The sequence below is a fragment of the Giraffa tippelskirchi genome, chromosome 8 (genome assembly GCF_054371585.1).
Source record: "Giraffa tippelskirchi isolate mGirTip1 chromosome 8, T2T-mGirTip1v1.2.pri, whole genome shotgun sequence".
Taxonomy (NCBI): Eukaryota; Metazoa; Chordata; class Mammalia; order Artiodactyla; family Giraffidae; genus Giraffa; species Giraffa tippelskirchi.
The window spans coordinates 21,331,623-21,355,993 of record NC_137282.1 but is presented as its reverse complement, the minus strand read 5'-3'; the positions used below and the strand labels follow the sequence as shown (position 1 = coordinate 21,355,993).

At 37.5% G+C, this 24,371-nt stretch overlaps 1 protein-coding gene across 7 annotated transcripts in view; it reads right to left on the bottom strand.

Annotated features, from left to right (window-relative positions):
• C8H8orf48 (chromosome 8 C8orf48 homolog) overlaps positions 1-24,371 on the bottom strand; it is a 269,196-nt gene that overhangs the window by 39,038 nt on the left and 205,787 nt on the right. The gene's annotated exons all lie outside the window — the stretch shown is intronic.

Genomic DNA, 24,371 nt, shown 5'->3' with positions numbered 1-24,371 from the left:
GGGATTTGATTTCACTCTTCTTAACCTGACAAACCTAACCAGAATTTCTCAGGAAAAAAGACCAGAGATGATCTTCTTGGTAAATAGGATGTTTTTATATACTATGAACTTTGCACTTTAAAAGATCCACTTATGGAATCACTATGGAATATTTTTTCTGAAGCAAACATCTCATAACCTAGAGTTATGAACATCTCTACTTCTATGTCACTTGCTGTAAGTTTACACAGACAAGCCGTGGATCTGACCTATTTTGTTGATCCCAATGAATCAATGTGCACAAGCAAAATTACAGCTTTATACCAAATTGGCTGAAAGCGTTCCTTTATTTAAGGAAAGATTACTAATACACACAGAAAAAAATGTGTCAAGTGTTGAATCCTGGCAGATATTTTACAATAGGGCAAATTAAGGAATATCAAAAGCTAACAAGGACTAAGATTTAAGTGGCTTTTAGTTGTACAGAACTAAATACTATTTAGACCCTTTTTTTTTTTAATGAGAATACATAAAATGGTTTAAGCAAAGGACAGTGACTTTGCCCTTTTCCTACACAGTGTTTTCATCTGCCTGGTAGAGTGTGTATTAGCCATGTCTGGTGACCAGCAAGGACTCTTATGGAGCATGGATCATCATAACTCTTCCTGTACCTACTCCATTCTGAGAAATCAGAAAGCCCCATTTTTTCTGTCCTTTAATGTATCTTGTTCACAACATAGAGAAACTATTACCTAACAAAATTATCTTCAGTGAGACAGAAGATGGGGAGTGCATTTCAGACCTCAGGTTGGGGAACTGAGATCGATGGATATAAGACACTGCTGAATCCTTTATTATAGGTGTCAGGGTAATCGCCTCCTCTCCAAATTATCTGTTAAGTATTAGGTGCATCTCCCAATGGAGAAATAAAAGAATATTCTCTCCAGTTCTGTTACACTCGTCATTTTTTCCCATTTGCATAACCAGAATGCATTAGTTCGCTAACTGGTCCACATACACGGAGATCAAAGAGAGACCCAAGAAAGAGGCAAACCCCTCCAGATGGGCAGGTGGAAGGAATAATAAACAGCCAAGTTTACCCATAAGGCCCGTCTTGAGATTACAAGCCGGGATCTCCACACACACCCCCACCCCCAGTCTTGAAGTTTATACTTTGATTGGTCCACTCATGTACACAGTCCAGATGGTCTCAACAACACTTGCTCTCTCAAGGCTGTGCCCTTAAAAACAGCTCCTGCTGTGGAAATAGAGGACAGAGTGTACATTCCAAGCGTGCAAGCAGGTGAGGAGCCCCTCCACTGCCTGACTCCAGCTCAAGGATCAACCAGCCACCACATACTCAGGATAACCTCCTCCAAAACTATGTTACTGACTTAAAAGAGCCTCTGCTTCCATCATGACCCTGAGTTATAATGTCATGTGTCCCATTGGCTTGAGGCCATGGCCATATCCATTCTTTTTTCTTAAATTTCTGTCTCCACTCAATAATGTAATTTAAAATTTATTTTGGGTCCTACTGTGCACAGGCACATGTCTGTACACAAGGGATAAAACATGAAAGCCTGCAACATCCTTGATCTTTATCCTCAGGGAGGAGTGAGTGTGGAAAGAGGGTCAAGAATGGTAGCAAGAGTATTTCTGCTATCGTCTGATTCAAATTTCTGAAAGTTTGCTGTCACTAGGGTGAAAATGGGCATGAATATGGGATATAATTCACCAAAGAACAGAAGACTGAATGGTCTTAACAGATTTACTTCTATCACAGAACTATTTTTATCCCTCCTGTTGTTTTGAATCCAGCAGCATTCTCCTAGGATTGTTGGTGCAAATTCCTAAGCTGATTTACTCATTAGTCTCATAAATGCTACATGCATTGTGCTCTGCCCCATTGCTTCAAACTCCACACCCAGTCTCATCTCCACAGGTTAGTTCTTTCTCTGGAAATCAATTCTCACTCCTGATTTCCTCATTTCAAATATGGATAGAAGTGTCCATATCTACATTTCCCCATTTATTGTGATACCACCTCATATTTTTATATAATTCCTGGAGGTACCTTACCTACCAACATATTTTCTGTCTCCCCTATAGTAACTGAGTATTTCTGATACTTTCTGTGTCTGTATGATAATGCCAACAGAAGCTGAAATAACAATTTAGTTATCACTGTGCAAGTCAACTCAGGAAAACACCCTCTGAGTAAAGTCACCACCAGAAGGTCTCCCCTGAAACCCTGAGATATTAGGAGACTCAATTACATGTAGCATCTTCTGACCACTGGGTGAAGGTGGTCTAACTTGATTAGAAAATGTGGGAATGAGCAAAGCAAATACACTGGACACATATTAACTGAACAACACGTGTATAAAATCAACAGAAAGTGAGATGGCAATAGTTTTTAAACAAGTGTCGGTCATAAATCCCATGTTATCAAAACCAAGATGACCAAGGTAAATTACTTACATGCATTTTAGCCAATACCTCTGCTGTTTTATGTAACAGTTGTTTAGGAATAATAACAGTAAATTTTAACTGTTACTGCTTCTATTAATGATAATGATAACAAATGTTAATAGGGTGCTTTACTCTTTTTCCAGGCCCTGTTCTGAGTTCTTTATATACATTATGACATTTAATCCTCTCAACAACCTTATTTTCATTTTACAGAGAGGAAATTTCGAATAACAAGGCTGAAAACTTGCCTACGACCACAAATCCAGCCATAAGGCTGGAATGGAAACTTACAGCCAGGTTCTAGAACCCATATTTTGAGCCACCATGTCACACCACCTCTCTCACTAGTTTGCCTCCTAATTAGGGAAACAAGTGTCTGTTGTGCTCAACTGTCACTGCAGAAGTCAGCAAGGGCTATCCTGAAAAGCATATACCTGGCCCCTCCTTTGTAACAGTCTTTTCACTTAGTTGCATGCTCATTGAGAGGCTGGTGTGAAACACTAAATAAGGATGGTGATAAATTAACACAGGTATTATGTAAATCTAACCATCCTCAAAAAGAGGGAGAGCAAGTGTTATACAAGCAAATGTTATTCATCTCACCTGAATATACTTTCATAGAGTTCAATGGAAATAAAACAAATACCATTGCTTAGTGGATACTAGCTATAATTTGATACTTCTTAGTAATACACACAAAATTAACACATTTGGCAGAAAAAGTGGACAGTCTGGTATTGAGACATTTGCAGACTTGCTTATGAGGTCTTCTGAGAAAGTAACAAGTAAAAGTGTACTTAAATCAATAGAAGTCAACACAAAGGCATGATTGTAGGCCTCAGAATTACAAAAGAACTGAACATAATTGAATTTTGGCTATTGCCTTTTTTTTTTTAATGAAAATGGCTATGTTTACTAAGAGAAGTATTCAGTTATTAACAATAAAACTACAGTTATCAATATAACATGGAATTCATGAGAAGTTTATTGGACCCACAAATCAATAGAAAAGGTGATTCCATTCTATCTCAAATACCAAGAGAAAAAGTTTTCTTTTTTATTTTTTAGTAAAGTGGGAGGGTTTTTTAATTTTTTGTTATTAATACAAAGGAAAAATTTTCCCCATCTTTGCTTTTATTATTTGAAGTTTAGGGTCTTGCTATATAATTTTAGACCTTTCTTGGACTTCAGAATTTTTAAAATAATGTTTTTTCAAAACCTGGTCTGCTATGCCAAATCATTTATTCCTGTTTTATTTTTTCTCTTGGGATACTCATCTGCTTCTCAAATCTCCCCCTCTCTTCCTCTGTCTCCAGTCCTCTCCCCCTTCCTGTCCCTTCCTCTCCTCCTTCCTGTCTCTTCCTCTCTCTCTCTTCCACTTGATTCTGCTCTTTCTCTTCTGGATCTCTCCTCAAAACACTGGATCTCAAAGGATGCCTATCTCTTGATTATGCTTCTCCAGCTCCCCTTTTCATTTTAAATAGTTAACAGAGTAAAGGGCATGCCCTTCACCATCACACATCACCCCGCAGATGATCAGTTTCCCTCCTGGAACCTTGCACTTTTACTAGTGCTCTGTGCATCCTTCCAGAGTTTAACTGTTTTTCACCCTTTTAAATTTTTAAAAACATATATCTCTATATTTTTGATAAATCATAGCCCTGTTGTGGTGAAGTGGCTTGCAAGATTCAATGACGCTATGAGCCATGCCTTGCAAGGCCACCCGAGATTGACGGGTCATATTGAAAAATTCTGACAATATGTGGTTCACTGGAGATAGGAATGGCAAATCACTCCAGTATTTTTGCTGTGAGAACCCCATGAACAGTATGAAAAGGCAAAAAGACATGGCACTGGAAGATGGGCCCCCCAAGTTGGAAGGTCTCCAATATGCTACTGGAGAAGAGCAGAAGGCAATTACAAATAGCTCCAGAAAGAATGAAGTGGCTGGGCCAACGTGGAAACAATGCTCAGTTGTGGATGTGTCTGGTGGTGAAAGTAAAATCTGATGCTGTAAAGAACAGTACTGCATAGGAATTTGGAATGTTAAGACCATGAATCAAGGTAAATTGGAAATGGTCAAACAGGAGATGGCAAGAGTGAACATCGACATCTTAGGAATCACTGAAATAAAATGGACAGGAATGGGCGAATTTAATTCAGATGATCATTATATCTACTACTGTGGACAAGAACCCCTTTGAAGAAATGGAGTAGCCCTCGACATCAACAAAAGTCAGAAATGCAGTACATGGATACAATCTCAAAAATGACAGAACGGTCTTGGTTCATTTCCATTCAACATCACAGTAATCCAAGTCTGTGCCCCAACCACTAATGCTAAAGAAGCTGAAATTGGCAAGTTCTATATTGACTTACAAAACCTTCTAGAACTAACACCCCCCAAAAAAATGTCCTTTTCATCACAGAGGGTTGGAATTTAAAAGTAGGAAGTCAAGAGATACCTGGAGTAACAGGCAAGTTTGGCCTTGAAGTACAAAAACAAAGCAGGGCAAAGGCTAACAGAATTTTGTCTAGAGCACACACTGGTCATATCAAACACTTTTCCCCAAGAACATAAGTAATGACTCTACACATGGACATCACCAGATGGTCAATACCAAAATCAAATTAATCATATTCTTTGCAGCTGAAGATGGAGAATCTCTATACAGTCTGCAAAGACAGGACCTTAAGCTGCCTGTGGCTTTGATCATGAGCTCCTTATAGAAAAATTCAGGTTTAAATTGAAGAAAGTAGGGAAAACTACTAGGCCATTCAGTTATGACCTAAATCAAATCCCTTATGATTATACAGTGGAGGTGATGAATAGATTCAAGGGATTAGATCTGGTAGAAAGAGTGCTTAAAGAACTATGGATGAAGATTCATAACACTTTACAGGAGGTGGTGATCAAAACCATTTCAATAAAAAAGAAATGTAAGAAAGCAAAGTGGTTGTCTGAGGAGGCTTTACAAATAGCTGAGGAAAGAAAAGAAGTGAAAGGCAAAGGAGAAAGGGTAAAATATATCCAACTGAATGGAGAGTTCCACAGAATAGCAAGGAGAGAAAAGAAGGCCTTCTGAAATGAAAAATGCAAAGACATAGAGGAAAACTATAGAATGGGAACAACTAGACATCTTTTAAGAAAATTGGAGACTCAAGGGAACGTTTCATACAAGGATGGGCATGAAAAATGACAGAAACAGTAAGGACCTAACAGAAGCAGAAGGGATTAAGAAGTAGCAGCAAGAATACACTGAAGAACTGTACCAAAAAAAAAAAAGTCTTAATGACCTGAATAACCATGATGGTATAGTCACTCACCTAGAACCAGACATCCTGGAGTATGAAATCAAGTGGGTCTTAGAAGTATTATTCAAACAAAGCTAGTGGAAGTGATAGAATTCCAGCTGAGCTATTTAAAATCCTAAATGATGATAATGTTAATGTGCTGCACTCAGTATGTTAGCAAATTTGGAAAACTCAGCAGGACTGGAAAAGGTCAGTTTTCGTTCCAATTCCAAAGGACAATGCCAAAGAATGTTCCAACTACCATACAACTGCATTCATTTCACATGCTAGGTTATGCTCAGTATCCTTCAAGCCATGCTTCAGCGACACATGAACTGATAACTATCAGATGTATAAGCTTGGTTTAGAAAAGGCAGGGGAACCACAGATCCAATTGCCAACATCTGCTGGATCATGGAGAAAGAAATAGAATTCCAGAAAAACATCTCCTTCTGCTTTATTGACTATACACAAAAGCCTTTGTGTGGAAACGCAACAAACTGTGGAAAACTCTCAAAAAGATGGGACTACTGGACCATGTTACCTGTCTACAGAGAAACCTGTATGCAGGTCAAGAAGCAACAGTTATTATCAGGCATGGAGCAATGAACTGGTTCAAAATTAGGAAGAGTACCACAAGGCTGTATACTGTCACCTTGCTTATTTAACAAACATGCAGAGTACATCATGTGACATACTGCGTTGGGTGAATCACAAGCTAGAATCAAGACTGGGCGGGAGAAATATTAACAACCTCAGATATGCAGATGATACCATTTTAATCACAAAGTGAAGAGGAACTAAAGAGCCTCTTGATGAGGGTGAAAGAGGAAGAGCAAAAAAGCTGGCTTAAAACTCAACAACAAAAAAACTAAGATCATGGCATCAGATCCTAACACTTCATGGCAAATAAAAGGGGAAAAGTAGAAACAGTAACAGATTTTCTTTTCTTGGACTCCAAAATCACTGCAGATGGTGACTGCAGCCATGAAATTAAAAGACACTTGCTCCTTGGAAGGAAAGCTATGACCAACCTAGACAGTGCAATAAAAGGCAGAGACATCACTTTGCTGACAAAGGTCCATATAGTCAAAGCTATGGTTTTTCCAGTAGTCATGTATGGATATGACAGTTGGATCATAAAAAAAGCTGAGTGCTGAAAAATTGAAGCTTTCGAATTGTGGTGCTGAAGAAGACTCTTGAGAGTCCCTTGGAGAGCAAAGAGATCAAACCAGTCAATCCTACAGGAATTCAACCCTGAAAATTAACTGGAAGGACTGTCACTAAAGGTGAAGCTCCACTACTTTGGCCATTTGATGCAAGGAGCCAATTCACTGGAAAAGACCCTGACGCTGGGAAAGACTGAAGGCAAAAGAAGAAGGGGATGACAGAGGATGAGATGCTCAGATAGCATCACCAATTCAATGGATATGAATTTGAGCAAACTCTGGGAGATAGTGGAAGACAGAGGAGCTTCGTGTGTCACAGTCCATGAGGTTGCAAAGACTTGCAAGGACTCAGGAATGCAAGGACTTAGTGATTAGACCTGGGTTCAGTCCCTGAGTGGGGAAAATCCCCTGGATAGGGAATGGCAACCCACTCCAGTATTCTTGCCTAGAGAATTCTAGACAGAGGAATTTTGGGGCCTAGGGGGTTGGACACAACCAAGCAACTAACACACACACACAGTGATTTAACAACAAACACTTTTCTAAAAATTTAAATAAATAAACTGAAATATCCTGGACCTTGTTCCTTGCACCTTTGAAACACCAACTTCTCTCACTCTGCGAGTATTCTGGAGGGAACTTTCTAAGGTTAATTTGCTTGCATCATGTCTTCTCCTGCATCCCAGGTTAGGTTCCCGATTTATCCTGACAAGTCAATTAATATTTATCCTACTTTCCACCTTTAAGGTTTTCTACTGTCTTATTTTTCTCCACAACTTTGTATGTGGCGTGTGTGTGCTCAGTAGCTGAGTAGTGTCTGACTCTTTGCTACCCTATGGACTGTATCCTGCAAATCTCCTCTGTTCATGGAATTTTCCAGGCAAGAATACTGGAGCAGGTTGCCATAGCCTACTCCAAAGGATCTTCAGGACCCAGGGATCAAACTTGCATCTCCTGAATTGGCAGGTGTATTCTTTACTACTGAGCCACCTGGGAAGACACTCATCTATGTGGACTGATGTATTGTTGAGTCTCATTTTCTGCCACTTCAGTGCAGACCCAGAAGGAAAAGCAGGTAAATCAGTATAATTTACCATATTCCTTTCCTTGCCCTTCCTAGCTGAATTCCTCAATACAGGGACAATTCAACTGGAAGCCCTAAATTCACTTTGATCCATTCAGAGTTAACTTGCTAGCTCCTCAAAATTCCTTTCATAGAATTATTTAGAGCAGTAATTTTTTTCACAATTTTTAAACTCAATTTTCATGTACATAAAATAATTCTGGATTTTTTATATAATAACATCAAGAGCAGAGAGCACATTTGTCATTACAAGGCACTATAATATTTTTAAGATACAAAAATTTGATTCTGTTTTCCAAATTTTGCATTACCAAAAACAATAGAATTTTCAAGAGGAAATAGTATTAGCGTGTTGATGTCTAACTGTACTGACCGCAGGGCAGTGAGATTGTGTTTTGAACAGTAATTTAGCAATCCTAGGTTGGGCAGACATGGGGCCAAGCAGCAAACCACGTGACCTGCTTTAGGTTCTAGGCAACTGTGTCAGGAACTAATTGCAACAAGGCGCTTAACCCTTCTAGAATCCATCTTCCCTGTCAGTAATTTGATGCGGCGGTCTGGGAGCTCTAACATGCTATACTTGGCCCACTAGTCAGATGGCTTCACTCAGGATTCATTGTGACACTTTAATATCACGTGGCTTCTATTTACCCAGTTAAACTGAATGTGCGTTTCCTTTAAAACTTTGAAGGTAAATAATTTTATAAGGATCTATTAAAAAAGTTTTATAAGATACTTGAGATAAAAATGTATCTTGAGCACAGATATATTAACAGCAGTTCGGGAGAAAAACAGGAAAACAATAGATAAAAGAGATAGTTCATAAGTAGTCTCAAAAGAAAAAAAATATTACAATAGGAACATTCAAGAATTTTTTGTAATAGATAGTTTTTCTGATTTTTATCCATCTTGGCTGGAATAAAACAGAAATTTTCTTCAACTCCAAGGTCTCTGAACCATTTTTCTGGTCTCTTCTATGTTTGTTTATATATGTAAAACAACTGACGGGCAACCTGACCATGAGAAGGGCATGGCAACCCACTCCAGTCTTTTTGCCTGGAAAACCCCATGGACAGAGGAGCCTGGTGGGCTACAGTCCATGGGGGTCAGAAAGAGTCTTGACAGTGAAGCAACTGAGCAAGCAAGCAAGCAACCTCTCCTTAACTTATTCATATTTGATGTTTTAATTTATTTCTCTGTCTTCTCTGAATTGCTTCCCATTTGTCCTTTTCTCTTAGGGCAGATGATTTCCAGGAAATGACTACATGTGATATTTCAGACACTGCTGGACCTCAGCTATATATACCAGTACTGCTTCCTAACTGCTTCAAACTGATTCTGACCCAGTGTATTTGCAAAACTGTGCCTGGGGTGTAACTTTCTGTGATCCTCGGGTTCCCACAGTAAATAAATAGGCAAAGAAGTTTGTTGTGATGATGGAAAGATGTTATTCCCACATAGCATAGTAGCGTAACTCTAGGAAGCCTTTCTTTCAAATTGTAACTTACTAGAAAAGTGAGAGAGGAGAGTAAAAAAAGTTGGCTTAAAGCTCAACACTCAGAAAACTAAGATCATGGCATCTGGTCCCATTACTTCTTGGGAAACAGATGGGGAAACAGTGGAAAGAGTGTCATACTTTATTTTTTTGTGCTCCAAAATCACTGCAGATGGTGACTGCATTCATGAAATTAAGACGCTTACTCCTTGGAAGGAAAGTTATGACCAGCCTAGATGGCATGTTAAAAAGCAGAGACATTACTTTGCCAACAAAGGTCCTTCTAGTTAAGGCTATGGTTTTTCCAGTAGTCATGTATGGATGTGAGAGTTGGACTGAGAAGAAAGCTGAGCGCCAAAGATTTGATGCTTTTGCACTGTGGTGTTGGAGAAGACTCTTGAGAGTCCCCTGGACTGCAAGGAGATCCAACCAGTCCATCCTAAAGGAGATCATTCCTGGATGTTCATTGGAAGGACTGATGTTGAAGCTGAAACTCCAATACTTTGGCCACCTCATGCGAAGAGTTGACTCATTGGAAAAGACCCTGATTCTGGGAAGGATTGGGGGCAGGAGAAGGGGATGAAAGAGGATGAGATGGCTGGATGGCATCACTGGCTCAATGGACGTGAGTTTGGGTAAATTCCGGGATTTGGTGATGGACAGGGAGGCCTGGCGTGCTGCGATTCATGGGGTCGCAAAGAGTCGGACACGACTGAGCGACTGAACTGAACTGAGACAATTAATTTAATTAATATGTAAAGAATTAGGTTTAGTAAGTCCTCATCCAAAAGAACAGAGTAACATGAACATGACTGCAACAACTAGACCAAATGCAACTGAGCCAATAAGCAAAGGTGCTCCTTGGGAAACGCCAGGCCCTGCAGGCAACTTTCCTGTTGCGTAAACAAACTGGGAACAACTGAGGGATCTGCACCCATCTGAGGAGTCTACACATCAGTAAACTGTCTGAGACCAGTTCACTGTACAGGAGAGTGGTCACCTTACGGTCATTAGGGAGAGTCTTGAGTCCTTCTTCTGCACAGCACTGAAATTTTACTTTTATTTGGCATTTACTTACTGATTGACAATGGCCTGAATCATATACCTACTTTCCTGTTAGGTTTAATCTTAGGAAAACAATGGTATACCTGCCTTACTGCTGTATTCCCAGCACCCAGAACACAGAGGATGTTCAAAAAATGCTTATCAAATTTTTATCAGAATAAACTTAGCAAGGAGGAGTAAGTTAGTGTAATATTCACATCAATCTTAGTCTACCAAAATCGTCAATGTATTGTCTTAAAAAAATAGGAACTGTGGTCAATTCATCTATAAAAGCTCAACATATGCTTACATTCAGTTCAGTTCAGTCACTCAGTCGTGTCCAACTCTTTGTGACCCCATGAACCGCAGCACGCTAGGCCTCCCTGTCCATCACCAACTCCCGGAGTCTATCCAACCCCATGTCCTTACATAGTGGCTTCTAATTATAAGATGCTTAACCAGCATTGGTTTTAATTAGTTAATGAGTTCATTAAATATATAGCTCTCTTTGGTGAGGGCTATTATTACTTCCGTTTACAAGTGTGTCACCATTTTAATATAAAAATAATTAGGGATGGTGGTATATGATAAAAAATTTTTTTAAAGTTCTGAACATATACTGGCAGTTGAAATGGAGGGGAGTTTACATAAATGAAAAAGCCTAAGGGTAAGGATTTGACCTTGGGAAACAGAAAGATAAAAGTATCAACCAGTACGAATTTGCACTATTTTGTAATGACTAAAACGGCAAATGACTAAAAAATATAGGTCACACTAAGAGAGTCAGGTAAGTTGGATAAAGCAATTGCTTTTCAAATTCTGAAATTCTCATAAGCCACATTTTGGACTAAGTATCACTACAAACTGTGTGGCTTCTATGATGACTCATTCTATTTCTTTTTAGAAATCAGCATTTCAGTACTCAAGGTGAGGAACTGGACACATTCATTAAGAAAAACTATTCTCACTTAGGTGCATATAACCTTCTAGGGGTAGACAATAATTTTACATTTGTCATCCTATTTTTCTAAGCATCCATAATATTTTCTCAAAAACTGTAAGTAACTAACTTTATAAATTTATTATAATTTTGGCTTTTTCAATGCAGAAATATCTTTGATTACACAATCCCTGACAATTCTTCACTATGCCTATTTTTGGCTATTTTTCTTTTAAAAGCATTTGACAGTAAGTCTATCAGCTTAGGATTTTACATATTACAAAAGAGTAATATTTTAAAAATGTATACATTTCCACTCTTACTGAACCAAAAATGACACACCAACTTTCAAAGTAAGACAGTTTGTATATTTAAGTCCAGCTGGAATTATTTTTGATTGTGATATGCTGTCAGTGGTGTAAAATAAAAATGCTGATTTGATATCCTTTCATTTATGTTCCAAGTTTCCTTGTGGCATATGTCAAGTTTCCCTCAAAATATGGCTAGGCCTAAAATCATCGCTCTTTCAGCCTTACTTGGAGTATAAAAAGCTGCTTTATGAGTTGCAAATCATTAAGACATACATATTTCTCCAAGAGTCTTCAGTAAGTCAGAGAAATGTTTAAGCAAGGTAAACTCTTTGAAGATGTGTTAGAAAAAGCAATGAGCAGCAGCCTGGGAACACACATGGAGTGGTAAAATATTTCTCATCTTGCTAGTATAGCTACTGTCAAAAAATAGGATGACGAATGTAAAAATAAAACACAAGTAAATGAAAATCTGCATTTTTATCATTTGTTTCCTGTTAGCAAACTCATTTTATTGACAAAAAATTTCCCTTTTTTTCTATAAAGACAACAGAAACAAAAGTAAAATGAGTTCAGAAATACGATGTAAGACTGGTCTGACAAAGCCTGGGATTATTGCCCTTACAATATTTCTGGTGACAACTGAGCCGAAAGCAGTAGCAAACTAAGCCTTTCATGTGGTCCTTTTTATGGTGTCTGTTTACAGTGTAACCATGCAGAGACTATAGAGACAGAAGCATTTTCCACAACATCTTGACAACTCTACTTTCTGACTTCAACTATTTGGATGTGGAATTATGATCAGTTATAATTTTTAAAATTTTTAATGTAATAATTTTAATGACAATGCAAAAACAAGGAAGAAATTGAAGCAATTATTAAATATTGGGCAAGGGTATTCCAAAGTGGCATAACTCCATAATGAAGCATTTCCTGCCCTTTACTAAAATTTTTCCCCCCAAAATTAAAAGCTTTAACAAATGAAATATTATGATTTGTTTACTGAAGATAACAGATAATATACTTTCTAGCATTTCTGAAGTTCAAATTTTCTTTATTTTCTGTAAAGTGGCAATAGTAGATGGTGATATCTTTTTAGAAATTCTTTCTTTTTAAAAAAGTTAACCTCAAACATTTTAAGAAATTTTACTCATTGTGGTACCCAATATCCTGAAAGCCACTTTCAGGAGAAAACACCTTTCACAGTGTTTTAGTTCACAACAATCCCTTTGCTTCCCTTTGTCTCACTTCTCACTTGCACTGTATAAAATGTGGCCATGGATTCTGTCCCAGTTGAATGGATGGGTTTTGGCACCTGTCTCAGGTTAGGTTCCCAGGAAGTAGACTATGAGACAGAGATTAGCACGTGGGAAGGGAGGAAGAAATGGCTGGACAGAGGATGACCCTGATCCATGATGCAGTCCCAACAGAGGACTTGGCATGGAGACTGGCAAGGCCTCAGAGTTTTTCTGAGCTGGAGATAAGAGGGCCAGGGTTTAATATCCCCTCACTGATCAGGCATTGGTTGTGGACTGCCCTGAAAGGCAGCACAACTCTGGGAAAGGCAGTGTTCTTCAGTATCTCCAAAAAAAGCTGAAGCTAAGGCTATCCTTTGCAACCCTCTCAACAGCCAGGAAGAAAAATCCTCAGTTTCTGAGAGGGCATCTGGGTGGTGCATCACAATTACACAAGAATTGTGGGGGGAAAAAAGAATCCCAGGTAAATCTGAAGTCCTTCTCTAGGAATTTAGTATTAAAGACCAGTTCTGTCAATCTAGGTAGCTGTATCAAATATTTCTCCCTATTATTTATTATGGGCTTCCCTGGTGACTCAGAAGGTAAAGAATCCACCTGCAATGTGGGAGACCTGGGTTTGATCCCTGGGTTGGGAAGATCCCCTGGAGAAGGGCATAGAAACCCACTTCAGTATTCTTACCTGGAGAGTCCCCATGGACAGAGGAGCCTGGTGGGCTACAGTCCATGGGATCACAAAGAGTCAGACATGACTGAGTGACTAAATGAAAGTGAGAGTTGCTCAGTCGTGTCTGACTCTTTGCGACCCCATGGACTATACAGTCCATAGAATTCTCCAGAATAGAATACTGGAGTGGGTAGCCTTTCCCTTCTCCAGGGGATCTTCCCAACCCAGGGATCAAACCCAGGTCTCCCGCATTGCAGGCAGATTCTTTTCCAGCTGAGGCACCAGGGGAGCCCAAGAATACTGGAGTGGGTAGCCTGTTATCCCTTCTCCAGCAAATCTTTCCAACCCAGGAATCTTACCAGGGTCTCCTATATTGCAGGTGGATTCTTTATCAGCTGAGCTACCAGGGAAGCCCAAAAGAGGCGTGCTGCCTCCCCGTCCAGGAATCAAACCCCAGTCTCCTGCGTGACAGGTGGGGATACTCACCACTATATTAATAAGGATGGCAAGCACACACATTATTTATTATATTCAGTCAATATGGATTTGGAAGGTTCTGGCCTAAAGTGTAAATATAGCCATGTGAAGTACACTGAAAAGTTGAATGAGTTTAAATACAAATGCTGTATTTATTTTTAAACAAAGAACTGAAAACATTGATCAATACGTGATACATACTCAAACACATGCTTGTAGAATGAATATGTAAATAATTAAAAGGATTAAATCTAAATCAAACTTGTGCCCTGTTTAGGAATATTTCGGGTGAGCCAAATTAAATAATAATTAACATTATTAGTTGTTCATTCATTAAGTCGTGTCCAACTCTTTGTGACCCCAGGGACTGTAGCATGCCAGGCTTCCCTGTCCTTCACTATCTCCCGGAGTTTGCTCAGATTCATGTCCATTGAGTCAATGATGCTACCTAACCATCTTATCCTCTGATGCCCCATGCCCTTTTCTTTTGCCTTTGATCTTTCCCAGCATTACGGTCTTTTCCAATGAGTTGGCTATTACATTATAGCCAATATATATAAAATTTGGGTATGATAGAATAACTAGGTTTATTTTTATTATTATTAACTACAAATAGCCAAAACATTTGAGTAACTACTAATGTGTGATAATGTATGTTAAATCAAATGACTTTTTCTTTGCCCTTCAAAATTGTTAAAGCAAAGATTCCAAGGCCTAATAGGCTCCCAAAGCAGCTTCTATTTGTTCTATTTTCAAGGAAATCTTCCTTTTGACATGTATGGTTTCTACGTCTTTACACTGATAAGACTCCTTCATAAGGTGTATCAGCTGTTATTTGTCACGCTTTTATCCAGAGACTTCATGGATAATTCTTTGCAGATTTTTTATACCCTTAGTGAGCCCACAAGCAGGCTCTGTAAAAAAATGAAAATGTGCACATTAGATTTGGTGTCTCTATAAAAGGCAACATTGCAGGGTGAGGAATCAGACATTCAGGTATTAAACAAGTAGAAATAGCTGTACATTAAGTTGTTAACTGCAAGAAGTTTTGCATTTCTAAAGGCCTATTAAGAAAAGAAAGTCTTGTTTTATTACAATAAACTGTCAGCTGATTCTTTCAAAAGCAGCATATACAAATTACCCATTCTAAATACTGTGAAAATCTTTGCTGAATAATCTTATAAATCATGTATACTATAAAACTGCCTCTTGTGTTTGCAAAGGAAATATCAAAAAAAAAAAAAAAAGCTCCTGGTGTCTGGTGTTCAACAGAAGATTTGTTTCAAACAATACAAATCAAAATGTTTATTTCTACTGTTGTTATATAAAAACACACATCATGCTGTTTCAGGGAAAACATGATTTTTCCATATTTCTAATAACAATAATTTTATTTAAAGGTGTGATATATTTTGCACAGTCTATGTCATTTTTATAGAAAGAAGTACTATTAACAACATATTTCTAGATTCCATGTTTAATATGTTTTTAAATGGCAGAGAAAAAAGTAATTATTCTAATATAGTAAAAAAAAATTAACAGTATTTCAGAGAAGTATGATTTTTGGAATGGCAATGTAAGAAGGTCCTTTGGCATCCAGCAAATGGAAAAAAAATTCATTCAAGAAAATTTACTAAATCTTGGTAAGAATAAGAACAGTGAGAGTCTATGGCATGTAAACCATAAGCCACTTCCTCCCCAAATGAGCTTAGCTTTATGTAAACCCATGGCAAATATGGTCAAGAAATAGGGTTTCCTCTTCCCCAGCTTCCACTCAAGGATTAGAAAACATAACCAACTTTTCCCATATCCTTCCAGCAATGGGTTTTTGAGTCAAAATTCTGAGCATGTACAGCTTAAAGGGGGCTTGCCAGTGGTAAAGAACCTGCCTGCCAATGCAGGAGAAGCAGGTTCAACCCCTAGGTCAGAAAGATCCTCTGGTGACCACTCCAATATTCTTGCCTGGAGAATTCCAGGGACAGAAGAGCCTGGTGGGCTACAGTCCATGGGGTTACAGAGTGGGACAACACTGAGCAACCATGCAGAGCTTAAAGGACAAGGGCTCCCTTGCACATCTAGTCCCTACGCAGAAGGCAAAGGTTCTAACCCCTGTCATGACACACTTAGAATATCAGATACCTAGTTGCCCTTTTCCCACACTTTTCAGACAAGTTGAAAAGATGGTAAGACAGCACTCCTACCCAGCTCCCTGTTTACAAAGCTAGAGTGATACTCCCCTAGGAGTGGGCCATTGTGGCTACCCCAGCTCTGGAGCAAAAATTCAGATTTTGCCAAGAGGAAAGGCCACCCCTATCACCAGAGAAATCTGGAGCTCTCCCCAGGAAACTGACTTAATGTAAAAGAGAATGTGGGAAAATTTGAGCCTAAGGGGTACTTTTAAAAACTTTAAAAAATTTTTAAATTCTTGGTGGTAAGAATTTAAGTTGAGAGAGGCTGGTAGCTCCATCAGATCAACAAGCTCACAGTGGCCACCTAGTTTACCAGAGAAAATCAGGGACAGAGGCAGCTAAGAAGAGTAATCTCAGGATCAGAACAAACCTCAAAGGCTAGTCTCATAGTCTGCCCATGCAAAGTGGTCTGAATTTAATAGATCAGACCATGGAGCAGCTTATCCCCAGCTTACTGTCAAAAACAACAGAGCAGTCAGCAGGCAATTAGTAAAAACTAACAGCTGTGTCTAACACCAATAGATTTCAAGAGTTTAACAGAGATAAGAGAGACTCAGTGGCAGTCCTGCTAAAATCACTTCATCTCAGAGTGACTGAGTCAATGTTCAAGACTAAAGTTTACTGCATGCATCCTTGTGAATTCAATGAGGACGCTCCTCTGACTGGAGGGAACTGCATACTGTACGAGCTCAGAGAAATGAGCAGTTAACTGCCTTATGGCCAGTTTGCTTAATCTTGTGACAGTTCATCCTAATAAAGGTACAGCTTAGGATTCAGCAACAGATACTGGAGGTTCCAATCAGACTTCTGGATCTATTCACCTAATAGCAACCTCCTCTCCACTTGAGCTCCAGTGATCTTTTATCTCACTCTCCTCAATTCAGTAAGACCATTGTGCTTTGCACTAGTTTACCGTTCTTATGATACAGTACAAAACTTCTTTCAGGCAGAAATATGAAACGACCAAAACATTTCCTTTTAACTGTTTCCCTTATCTCAGCGACCACAGTCCCATTCTGTTTACTGTACACCGGGGAGACATATTTGCTTTATACATTTTTCTGATTGTTTAGGATAGCAAGGACTGTCTCCTGAGAAACCTATATGCCAAAGAACCAACAGAACTGGACACAGAACAACTGACTGGTCCAAAACCAGGAAAGGAGTATGACAAGGCTGTATATTGTCACCCTGTTTATTTAACTTATATGCAGAGTACATCATGTGAGATGCCGGGCTGGATGAAACACAAGCCGGAATCAAGACTGCTGGGAAAAATATCAACAACTTCAGATATGCAGATAGTACCACTCTAGTAGCAGAAAGTGGAAAGGAACTAAAGGGCCTCTTGATAAGAATGAAAGAGGAGAACGAAAATGCTGGTTTGAAACTCAACGTTTAAAAAAAAAAAACCAAAAAACTAAGATTATGGCACCAGTACCATCACTTCATGGCAAATAGGAGGGGAAAAAGTGGAAACAGTGCAGATTTTATTTTCTTATCCTCCAAAATCACTGTGGACGGTGACTGTAGCCATGAAAATTAAGATGCTTGTTCCTTGGAAGGAAAGCTATGACAAACCTAGACAGCGTATTAAAAAAGCAGAGACATCACTTTGCCAACAAAGATCCGTCTAGTCAAAGCTGTGGTTTTTCAGTAGTCATGTACAGATGTGAGAGTTGGATCATAAAGAAGCTTGAGTGCCAACGAACTGATACTTTCAAACTGTGGTATTGGAGAAGACTCTTAAGAGTCTCCTGGACGGTGAGATCAAACCAGTCAAACCTACAGGAAGGCAACTGCAAACATTCACTGGAAGGACTGATGCTGAAGCTGAAGCTCCAATACTTTGGCCACCTGATTTGAAGAGCCAACTCATTGGAAAAGACCCTGATTCTGGGGAAGATTGAAGACAAAAGGAGAAGTGGGTGACAGAGGATGAGATGGTTAGACAGCATTATGATTCAACGGACGTGAATTTGAGCAAACTCCAGGAGACAGTGGATGACTGGGAAGCCTGGCATGCTACAGTCCATGAGAATGCAAGGAGTCGGACATGACTTAGCGACTGAACAATAACAAGGACTAGTAAGATCCCACTTACTCCATGTTTGAATGTGTATTTTCTAAAATAAGCTTCTCAAAGAGCAACGTAGGTATGATATATTCTGAGAACAGGGTATTGCCCTTCAAGATGCATTATATACTCCTTGAAACTAACACCATTAAATAGGTCTGTGTTCTCAAACAGGTAGAATAGATTTGTCTTGAAACTAAAAAGTAGAATTAGAACGGACCTTTCAATTTCTTTGCTAGTGATTCTCTTGGGAAATCTGTTCTCCCTGTCCCTGAAATGTGAGACTCTGCTGGAATAGATATTGGGCTTTCACGGATGTGCTGCACTTGTACTAGAACAACACAAGGAGTTCCACTGAACTTCTGTTTCTCTGATTCAGGTTAGACTTTTGTTCACATGATCTAGAACTTTTCTTCCTATGCAGATCAAGTAAGAATTGAGTAGACTTCCTATGGAGTTCACTTCTAGTAAAACCAAAATCAACAAGTCAACACCCCTGCATGAATCAGACTATTCTAATTGCTGCTTTGACTCTGCTATACATTATGATAACTGCACAACCTGATGCATGGCTTGGTAGTGTAGGATGGAAAATATAGAATTTTCAGTTATCTATGCTGGGAAATTTTAACATTTGGGAAGAAACACAGAGAGATCTAGTTCTGTAAAAATCAGTTACAGACAGATGAAGAATTTAACTGTCAGAAATTTTTTTAATTTTTTAAAACAGACTATAGAACATATGCTTTTGCAGGCACAGAGTTGATGTTACTTCATAGACAAGACACAAATCTTTTTTAAAATCAAAAGTAAAAGAAACACTGGGAGGAGACATTTGCAAAACAGAATTAGTTACCACAATACTTTAATAATTCCAATGACTCAGGAATTAGAGAAGAGAATAAATTAGGAAGAAGAGAATAAATCCAAAAGGAAAATAGATTTTATAAAACAGTGCTATCCTAGAAGCTAAGTAAAAAGCACAAATAACATACCTAACCTAAACCCCTGTAACAGTTAAAAATACAATATTTTAAATTCATTGCTTTAATGTTTTCAATTGCTTTCTTAGGCATTAGCTAAAAACTTTAGAAATATATGAGGTTCTGAAGTATATGGAGAAATTACACAGTGGAAACTGTAGAATATTTATACTTTTAAATTAAAATGTATTCCAAAGTTTTAAATGAAAGTATTTTGAAATTTTTGAATAAATATAGTCACTTCCAAGTGAAAAAGTCCTCAAAAATGCAACACATTCTGACAGAAAATAAAATGGTACTAAATAAAACGGGGTGATAGAAATATCTGTTACCACAATGGTGAGTGAAACAGATTATTCAGATTTTCTTTTTACAGATGTTAACAATCCTTCATCCTTGGTGTAATATTTCTAGACATATATTTTCATCTTTCATTGTCTTGTGTAGTATTTCATATCTTGGCTTTCCTCTGATTGCTAATAAACTACTTTGAGTTGACAGTACACTTACTGATCTGCCAAATAAAGATTATCTCTTTCTAGCTCAGATAAACTCTACACAGTAATTCAGTAATTCCAAATGAAGGCAATACCACTATAAAGTTTAAGGAAATTTAATAGCTTTTTAATTCCTGTAAATAAATCCATAAATGAATTTTTTTTAAGCACAGTTAATGTTTACAATATGCACTGTAAGATCGTTATTCCCCTCCATCATTTTGGGGGGAAATAGTACAATACATTTTTGATATTTTATTTATCTTTGTGTGGGCAGCAGGATGGTATCAGTCCCCAGCCTCGTCAGTAGAACAATGTAATAGAATAAAAGTAGGGCCCGGGTCAGAGAGCAAGCATTCACAGAAGCTAAAATGTTCCCTCTAAACCTATAGCGTTTGGCCACAGGCTCCTGTCAAGTAGGTTTTCTTGTTTTGCTTGGAGGTGTTTTTAATCCTGTACTTCGAAAATCCTTGTCTTGGGGTTTTACACTTTACCCCAGTATCTCTAAACAAAATCATATGGTTTCATACTCTAGGCAAGAAATAATTCAATGCCAGATCAAATTGTTCTGTATGGCTGTTAATTCCAGATTCATGATGTTCCTCAGTTAGATCACATAAATCTCCAAGTGACTTCTGAACACTAAAGCCTGGATTTAAGAGGTACCACCTGTCCAGATAGTCTGTGCTGTACTGCTGGGGCCCTAAAACATTCTGGAGTTTGAATGCAATTATTTTGTTAACCAAGAACCCAACCATAAGTTGTGCTTTTATATTTCAAAAGTTTCAGAGACAGATAGCTTAATATATTTGTTTTGTATTCATTACATGTGATGTATTTAGTACAATTATACATTAATATCCATATTCACCTTCACATAAAAAACAGAAAATCAATAATTTGACATCTGTAACCTGGATATCAAATAATACATACATGATATATAAAGTTTTTGAGAGATTTTAACCGCTTGAAATTTCTAAAATGTGGTTATTCAACTAAAAAAGAATGTGCTTTAAAGAATAAATGTGCTTTAAAAGAATACGTTAGATAAGTGTATTTTTTAGACTGAAAACTTGAACTTCTTGGGATGATAAGCATCCCATATTATTTTGAGTTGTGATAACTAAAAAACAGCAGATTCAGTCAATCCATATGTATGAGCATTTTTAAAAGATGTTATCCTTTGCGAGAACAGACATTATCAAAATTGAGCAAATAAATGTTCATCAGAAGGCACAGAATGTTATAGCAGGAAGTAAACTGAGAAACCTAAGCCCTTGGTGGGACAGACCACTTTCTTACCTCCACATCATTCTCCTTCCTAATATGTATTTTCTTTCAAGCTCTGTCCACCTGAGACATATCACATTTTTCAAACATGCAAACCAAAAATATTTACTGAAAATTATCTGCTCTTGTCCAAGATACTTAAAATACAGAACAAGTAAAATAAACAGAGCCACTCTCCCTAAGAGTTTCATAAGGAAAATGGCCAAAATTTTTACGTATTTGCAATTACAAACTGTGATAGGTGATACAAAGGAAAAGAATACACTGTGAGATCTCAGTTAAGATCAGAAAGGTGAGTGAACAGAAGTCAAACAGGTAAAGAAGAGGTGAAACTAAGTTCTGTGCAGAGCCTGATGTACAGGCAAGCACAGTGCATTGAAGGAACTAAAAAGAAGTAATAACAGCTGGAAAATACAGACTAATGGGAAGACCAGTATGAGATTATAAATAGCCATGGTCTTTATCAAAAAGCAAAAAGAAGCCAACAAAGAATTTGAAGTATTGACGTTATATCATCAGATTTGCATTTTATCAAATATGGGGACCAGACTTCAGACAGGGAGGAGTGGCTCTCAAGGAGATGAGTTAGGGGACTTAGGCCATGTTCTGGGCAAAAGATGTTAGTTGGGTGCAGACCTAATGGAAGGAATAGAGGAGACAGAAGAAATGGAAAAAATACTCTATTTGGAAGAAAATTCATCAAGTCTTAGTGATCACTAACTGAGAATGAGTTAGGCGGAGATATCAAAGAAGGGCCCTATGACTTTTTATTCTGCAACCAGATGGATAATGGCTCCATCTACTGAAAATCAGAATCCAGAAATTTATAGGATAAATTACAAAATCCTATTAAAAAAGGTTCAATTTGAGGTACATCTGTAGCATCCCAGTAGAAATAGAAAATATGCAGTTAAGCCTACATGTCTATATAACAAAAGAGAAATTTACACAGAAAATAAAAATCAGGGACTCATCACTACAAAAATGGGAGATATGAAATGAAGCCATGAAGATAAATAAAATTACTTGAGTAAGAAACTGAGTAAGAAGAGAATGAAAATCCCCACACTGAATGGCAAGGAAAACAATATGAATAGGCAATGAGATTCAATCAAGAGTGGCCAGGCAAACAGAAAGAAATAGAAGTATGTGGTGAAAAAAAAAAAAAATAAGTGAACGTTTGATGTTTTAAAAAGGAATAGGAAGTGACTGTGTCAAATTTTGCTGAGAGGAAATAACTAAATTTGAAATTTATCCACAGAACTTAAAGTCACAGAAGTCTACAAAAACTTTTTTTTGAGTTTTTCTAAAACTGATGGAATTAAATTAAAAAAAAACAAATTTTACTAATTAAAGGATCTAGTATGGAAATGGAAAAATGGACAGACACATATTCAGTGGCTTTCCATTTTCAGAGAAGGTTAGAATGATAGGTGGTGAAACAAACTGACTGAACAAATATCTGTTTTTTTCTTAATTCTTAACCTGTACAAGACTGAGAATGTATACATGTCAATTCATACAACTAAGGGTCAAAAAATGAAGACACAGAAAAATCAAGTGATAATTAACAGCATCAGGTACCTGACAGATGGGAGAGCTTATCAAAGCATCTCCTGATACACAGTCCCAAACTTTCTCCTCCACATAGCTTTTCCTGTCTTTTATGATCTCAAGAAACATATTTGTCTTAAAAGTTACTTTCAGAACATTTATTTTCTATACTAAGAGTTCTTTTTTTTTCCAGGATCCCTTTAAACTCTTTAAAAAAATTCACTGAATGTCCCAAAGGGCATCTGTTTATAGGCATAGTATCTATCAATATTAACCATATAGATAAAAAGATTAAGAAATACTAAAGTATTAGTTATGTATTTATTTCTAAATAATAATAAACGCATTACATGTTAAGATAAATATATTTTTAGTAAAACTGATTACACTTTCAGAAAGTCATTTAGAAAGAAGAGTGGCATTGATGTTTATTTTGCAAAAGTCTGGTTTATAGAACACAGCTATTTTTCTCATATCTGCTCCTGAATTCAATTTATCAATATGTGGTTTAGGTTGACGTTTATGAAGAAAATCAAACTTCACAGGCATTTTCAAATTATTGTGTATATGCTTCTTCGATGCAACAGCATATCTCAACAATAGCTAGTTTCTTAAAGGTAAATTTCTATGCAGGATCTGAATGCATTTCAATAAATTTTTTATTCCCTGAACCTTAAAATCCATTGATTGACCTTGCATTTTGTATGGACTTTTTACCCATGCATGATTTCATAACATTATGCATTAGTTGAGAATTACTAGTAATTAAGTTACAAAATAATTGAAAAAGTCCATGTGTTAATAGCACCACCAATCTCATTAGTAAAATCTTTGCATATTGGGAAGCTGTCAAGCTCAAGGTGATACACACAAGCCTTCCTAAATTCTAATTTTTACCTGAAAGCTTGAATTTTATCATTGACAATAAATACTGACAGTAGTTTTCCTTGAAGTGACATACTCACTTTGTTCATTCTGAGAAAACATCTCCCAAATGCCCAAATCTGAATAATCAAAGTATGTCAGACATTCTTTAAAGTTAAATGATTCTTCCTTTATAAAAGTAGCTATTTTAGTTCTGAAAGAACTGTGTAAGTGGTTTTTCCTACTGTATTTTGGTATGCAAAAGAAGCACTTTATATTTACCTCTTATTTTGTAACAGAGAATATTAAAAAGAATCAAGGCTTAATAACACATCATTTGCTCTGCTTCAGCAAGGACATTAAGTAAAAACTGCATTGCTTTTTTTTCTTAGAAGAGCATGACAGTGAACAATGTAATGACCAGCAGGTCAGACTGGGGCCATGGCTAGGTTTCTGCCATGCACTCAGCCTTTTACCCACCATACTTTAGTCCCAACAATGTTCATGTTAACACTACAAAAAAGGCAAAATATCTTATTTCATTAGAAAAACAGTTCTGACCTTTTAAATTCCTCTAACTGTCCCAAGTTCCCAGGAATCTGTGGATCACAGAAAGAACTACTGGCATGCAACAGTCACTTTGCAATTAACCACAAAATGCCTTAAAAATTTATTCTAATGCATTTTAACCACATCTATATTTTTATTTATCTTTTTGATATAAATCTG